We start from the raw sequence: 6,715 nt of genomic DNA, 5'->3' as shown, positions 1-6,715 counted from the left end.
TTCTGATGTCTTCCTCAATTTCTTTCTTTAAAGAGTTAAAATTTTCCTTGTAGAGCTCTTTAATGTCTTTGGTCAGGTTTATTCCAAGGGAGTTTTTAACATGAGAAAAGGTGATGACCTTGTGACCTGAACAGCATAGGCGCTATCAGAAAAGAGATTTAGGGGTTTGTCCTGGCACTCTGCTAAAGCTTTAAGTATAGCAAGAAGTTCTCCCAACCAGACAAAGCCAGGATTAGGGATGATGTGGATTTTCCTTGTAGAGCTCTTTAATGTCTTTGGTCAGGTTTATTCCAAGGGAGTTTTTAACATGAGAAAAGGTGATGACCTTGTGACCTGAACAGCATAGGCGCTATCAGAAAAGAGATTTAGGGGTTTGTCCTGGCACTCTGCTAAAGCTTTAAGTATAGCAAGAAGTTCTCCCAACCAGACAAAGCCAGGATTAGGGATGATGTGGGTGATGTCCTTTTTTCCAGGACAATGATAGAATGCCAAAGTTCTTATTAGCGTCCAAAAAGGCAATGGTCACTTGGGGAATTGGGGAAGAGGAAGGGGTGCTGTACTGCTTAACCTCAAATGGCAATGTAAGAAGGGCCTGAATTCTTTTGTCTTGGGGCAGGTGATTGTCAATGGCACCTGGGAAGGCTGACATCATAGTCTGAAAATTTATGGAATAGGCCCAGAGGGCCTGTAGGTTATGGAAGGGAAAGGAGAGCACAATAGCATCAGGATCTCTATTGAAGGTTTCTTGAGTTTGAGTGCACAGTTTGACTGCCAAGTTAATGGCCAGATCAAACTCAGAGGGAACCTGCTGGAGCTCCGAGTATGAGAGATGCACCCAGATAAGTGGCCCAGTCTGCCAAAGGGCACCAACGAAGCCAGAAGAAGCCAATAGCACTAAAGCCTGTCGGGATTGTAAGGGCTCAAACCTGTTGAGGGTTGTTGACGAGAGTAACTCAATGATCTTTTGCAATAAGGCAATGGCCGGGGGAGTTAAGTTAATCTTTGCTGAAGGGCAGATGGGGCCCTCCAAAAGAGAAAACAGTGCCTCAATTCCTCCAAGGGAATGGGAAAGAATCATTTAAGCCAATTTATGGTGCCACAAAATTGTTGAAAATCGGATAGCGTATAGACCAGCTTTGAATTAAAGGCAGGGGCCATAGGGCATACGCCAACCAAAATGGCATGCCCTAAAAAGGCATAAAGAGGAACCTCCTGAGGCTATAGACAAGCCAAGGGATGATAGGCAGGAGAGTAAGTCTCTGGTTACCTTGTGGAGAAATTGTGGGCTTAGGGTGGGATCACAGAATGCCATCCATATAGTGAATAAATTGTACACTATGAGGGATGGCTGAAGTGGCTTGTGAGACAAAAAGCTGACAGATAGTAGGACTATTTTTCATTCACTGGGGAAGGACTTTCCATTGATATCTGAGGGCCAGCTTGTGGAAGTTCAGTTCCCAAACCGTAAAGGGAAAGTGATCATGATCTTGGGGGACCAGAGGGATTGAGAAGAAGCAATCTTTAATATCAAGTGTTATGATATAATAAGAAGGAGAAATAGAGCCAGGATGGGGCAAGCCAGCCTGTGTTGAGCCCATTTTTTCCATTTGGTCATTAATGGCGTGTAAGTCCTGAAGCAATCTAAAAGGGCCATTTTTCTTTTTAATAACGAATATTGGGGTATTATATTTACTAGTGGATGGTTCCTAATGTCTGAGGTCCAGCTGTTCCTGTACCAAATTTTTAAGAATAGATGACTTAGGTTCTATACTAGGCCATTGCTCCACCCAGACCTCATCTGTTGAGAGCCAGGTAAGCATGATCGGTGTGGGAAACTCCTTGGGGGATGTCCCAAGGAGGGCAGTGGCCCTTAGAATTGGGGGTGCAGGTCAGGGCTCCGATTTCTCCCAGAGAGGTCAAAGTTATCATGGGCTATGATGTCATCTTAAAGACCTGATCATCTGTGGTAAGGACCACACCCATGTCCTCCAGGACATCTCAACCCCACAAGTTGCAGGGAACATCGGCCACTATGGGAGTGAATGTGCCCTTACTCCCATCTAAGTCCATCCAGTGTACTGGGCAGACAACCAACTTTGTGTCCCGGCTGCCACTCACTCCCTTAATGGGTGGGCCAGGCCGATATTTCCAATGGGGGAACCAATGAGACTCGTTCTCGGTGATGATAGTAACATTGGCTCCTGTGTCCACTAGGCCCTTTACAGTGATCCCATCCAGGAATAAGGTCATTGGGGGGAGTGACTAAGAATCAGAAGGGTCCATAAAACCTGTCTCGTTCCCCCTCTTACTTGCGGGGCTGAGGGGCACCCCGGGTGGAGTTTAAAGGAGCTGAGTCTGATTGGGGCCATGACCTACAATCTTTTGCTCAATGAAATCCCTTTTTGCAATTGGGGCAGTGGGTCTTGGGATGAGTTCCATTGTTTGGGCAGTCCCTGCAGAGGTGTCCTGTCCTCCCGCACTTCCAGCAGCCATCTTTTGAATAGGAGGGGGTGGGCCTTCCTTGTAATAAGAGTGCCTCTAAGGAGGCAGTCAGGGCTTTGATGGGCCCTGTCCTGGGGTCTAGGTCCCCATTTATGAATATCATCATTGCAGACAGGTGCAATAGCATTGCGGGTAGGAGTATTTAGGCCTTCCCATGCCAACTGTTTGATGAGCATATCTTGAGTGGTCCCAGACTCCGCTCTCCATTCCACCACTCCAGTAACTCAGGTGAGGAAGCCCGTGAAGGACTCCCCTGGCTGCTGAATCAGATTGTGGAAGAATGCCTGTGAGTCACGGGGGAGCAACATTCAAGGGCCTTGAAGGCCAGGCCACTAACTTGTTGGTAGTAAGCATGAAGGCCAATAGTGGACTGGGAAATGGGGTCAATATATTGTCCATGTCCTGTGAGCATATCCAGAGTAATATTAAGGCCATATTGAAGGTTGAGACATGCCTGATTTTCAGCCTGATCATCATAGGCCAAATGCCAGCTCAGGAAGACTGAGGGTTCCAATACCACCCTTAATAAGTTATACCAATCATAATGGGTCTGTAACTGCATGGCCCATTGGCGGAGAGCTTGCTCAAAATATGGGGAATCGGGGCCTGATTTGTTGGCGGCTTTGCGGATGAGTGCAAGATCTGTGAGAGGGGTGGGCACCCATGGCTGTTGTGCCACGTTAGGGCTGACATTAACCAGAAAGGCAGACATGGGCCAGCAAAGGGTAGTAAGAGGTGGACAGGCCATGGGGGGCAATAATGACCGGGAGGTGCGTTGGAACAGGCAGAATGTAGTTCCTACCAGGGGTACTAGGCTGGTGGTGTCTCTGATTGTTGTGGCTTTGAAAGCGGGGTCTGAGGTAGGGGCGAGGGGGCCCCTTCCTCATCTGGATAGATCTCAAGGCTAGTTCCCATATCAAGGTCAGCTGGGGTTGAAGTAATGGCAAGGTCTACACTGGCCTGATTCTGACAATGTTTATTGTGGGCTGAAATGACTTCTTCAGGGGAGGAGTATTGAAGGCTGGCAATGATGGATAAAAGGATTGGGACAAATGAGGCAGGGGGAATAACCCCCTACCCCACTTCCCTTTTTCGGGCCAAGAAAAGGACCCACATCCAGAGGTCAGGATCCCACATATTCTCGGGAGAGACCCAAGGGGCCGTTAGTGGCCTCATCCTAGATATTGTCAATGTCTTTTGGTTTCACTTTCAGCCCCCGGGTGATTTGAGCACTGCCGTTTGTGGCTCCTTGCACTGTGGTGGTAGGTTGCCCATCATGGGAAGGTCCTGTGAAGGGAAACTCACCACAAAGGTAAAAGGCAAGAGTGACTACCAAGGGGGCACAAATGAAGTAAACAAGGACCGTGAGCCACTAGGACGTAAACCACCCAGACATGAAGAGGTGTATTGGATCCAAATGTCTTGTTCTTAGTGAGGGACATCCGAGGGCCATGACACCCTCAGCCATATGCTCACATGGTGTCTCCAGGACAGGCAACAGGGTGACCCAAAGCCTGGGCTCCGAGTTCAGGGTGGATCAGCCTTTATGTGAACTCCCTGGGATGAGCCAAGGATTAAAAGGTGTTGATATTGGCTTCGGAACCACGTGGAGGAATGTGCCTTCCTGATTTAACAACAAATATGACAAACAGGGTAGAGAGGACAGAGGAGGGGGCCACTCGCTCACCCTCAAGCAGCTGAAGGGACAGACAAAACCCAGGGCCTACTCACTGAACGAACTGAAATTAGGTGCGTCGCCAACGCTGGGGGGCTGAGAACCCTGTTTGGGTGCTATCTGTTGCCGGTTCTCTCGCAGATCCAGCCCATGAGGGACTGTGGGGAGCGAGGATTCTGGCAGAGGTGGGCATGAGTGGCACAGAATCAACACACAGACACTGGGAGTCAGATGGAAGCAGGCACTAGGCAAGGTGCTGCAGACTTGTTTATTGCTGGGAAGTGCAAGCCTTATATATATTCTCCCCCTGCCCCCAGTGTCCCATAAGCTGGTGTGTTGCTCCCTGATAGATCCCTTCATCCAGGCCACTCACGTCATCAGTGTCTATCTCCCCCTGCCCCCAGTGTCCCATAAGCTGGTGTGTTGCTCCCTGATAGATCCCTTCATCCAGGCCACTCACGTCATCAGTGTCTAGGTCCAGGGGCAGATTATAGGTTGGCTCTTTTGCGGAAGCATGGGCTGTGCTCTCAAGATGGAAGCTGTGCTTTCTAGTGCAGCCTGTGCTCAGGTCTGGCACTTCGCCTCGTACAATAGAGGAGGAAGGACAGGTATGTCTGGGTACATACCCAGGTCTCCTGCCAGATGAAACTAGAACAGTGATAGACATAAGTAAACTTGGGATCATAGTCTCCAAGTCACAAGGTGAGAAAGTTTGGTTTTAGTATTTCTCCCAGATATATTTTATCCTCTGAGCTGAGATGGCTGAAACCCTCCGCTGATGCTTTTTGGAATGCTAGTAAGACTTGATATGTAATGTGTGATCACCAAGTTTCAGTAGCACTATTTGATGTGGCAATTACTGGATCTGTGTTACCAGAGAAGGAAAGAGATGAATAAGAGAAGAAATTCCTTATCAAAATAAAAAAATGACAAGGCTCAGAGCTAGTGTTGGCAGGCTGGCTGACCCCAAAAGCCCCTGAGGAACAGGTATAAGGTACTATTGTTTCTAATGTGGCTAATTGTAATGGACTAAAGAAGGATAGCTTCTAAGAAAGCTTCCACATATTTTATGAAGGAGACTCTAGACCATCCTTCAAATAAAGAGTTAATGAAGATAACCATGGGAAGATAGAGACCTTAGTGTAATTAATAGAACTTGAGATACCAGCAAGGTTGGAGGAAGGAAAATCAGTCAGAGACCAATAGCTAGAAGACAATCCAGGTCAGTGACTGATAAAGCTTCAGTCAAAGACAACAAAGGAGATGGGGGCTTCAACCACCCTTAACTGGGTAGTCAGCATACAAACAGAGCACAGTCATCTGCTTGGTTGGGCCAGGTAGACATGCAGAGATGCTCTGTGCCCTCAATTGGCACGGCCAACTGTGGTCTAGAGAACTAACTAATCTCATAGAAATTGTCTCAGTCTTTATCCAGTTTCTACCATAGTCCTGTAAAAAAAACCCTTGACAAGAAAGTTCAATGGCTTTTCCTCTCTTGGGAACCCCTCTTGCTCTTAAGAATGTCTCTCGCTTTTCCACAATTTCTCATTTTTCTCTAATTATCCTTAATAAAGCTTTCTTCTGTTTGTGTACACCCATGAGTGTCCATGTCTTTAATCTTCTTAGCATGAGGCAATAAAGCTGGGAACCACTGTCCGAGGGGAATTTTTGATGATTCTGAGTATCCAGAATTCTCAGTCCTTGGGTCAAACACAACTGGACAGTAAAAGGTCCCATTACACTAAAAACTCCTGCATTGCTAGCACCTAAATATGCAAGTAACTACAGAACTGAATGATAAAAGAGATAATAAGAAAATAATATTAGGGAAATTCACCAAATCACTCTCAAAAATGGGTAAATAAGACAGAAGAAAACTAAGTAATCAAAAAACTGAGACATACTGTAGACCAAACGGACCTAACCTACATAAACAGAGCACTGTATTAAATAGCAAAAGAATATTCCTTCTTCTTATTGAAGATCATGTGTGAGGGATTAGATTGAAAGTCAAAATATTCTACACTATAAAAGAAAAAAAAAACAAAATGAAGAAGCAACCTACAGAACCAAAGAAACTATTTTCAAGCCACATATCTGGCAAAAGTTAATTTCTAAAGTGTTTATTTTACACAAGTCATTCGATGAAAAACAGGCAAAGGATCCAAACATGTATTTTAAAAGACATACACACATTCAATAAACATATGAAAATGGTTGACAACAGTAATCATGAGGAAAATGTAAGTCCAAATCACAATGCAGTATAACCTCATATCTGTTAGAATGACTACTATTAAAAAGGCAATATTTTTAAGAGTCCATATGTATAGCTAAAGGCTACATAACAAGCAACAATGCCAGATAGGAGATACCGTCTTTTGCATTGTTGGCCAGGGTGGCCAAAGGGACTCCAAGATAGTAACCCAGCATAGAACTGGGAAAATGAACAGAAGACCCCAATCTTATCTAAAGGAATATTGACAACTGATTGCTGCTAGATGAGGAACAGCTGACCCTCCTAAAACAAAGGCCTCT

This window comes from Nannospalax galili, unplaced genomic scaffold (assembly GCF_000622305.1).
Source record: "Nannospalax galili isolate Female #2095 unplaced genomic scaffold, S.galili_v1.0 scaffold383, whole genome shotgun sequence".
In the NCBI taxonomy this organism is placed as follows: domain Eukaryota; kingdom Metazoa; phylum Chordata; class Mammalia; order Rodentia; family Spalacidae; genus Nannospalax; species Nannospalax galili.
This window is presented reverse-complemented; position numbering follows the sequence as displayed.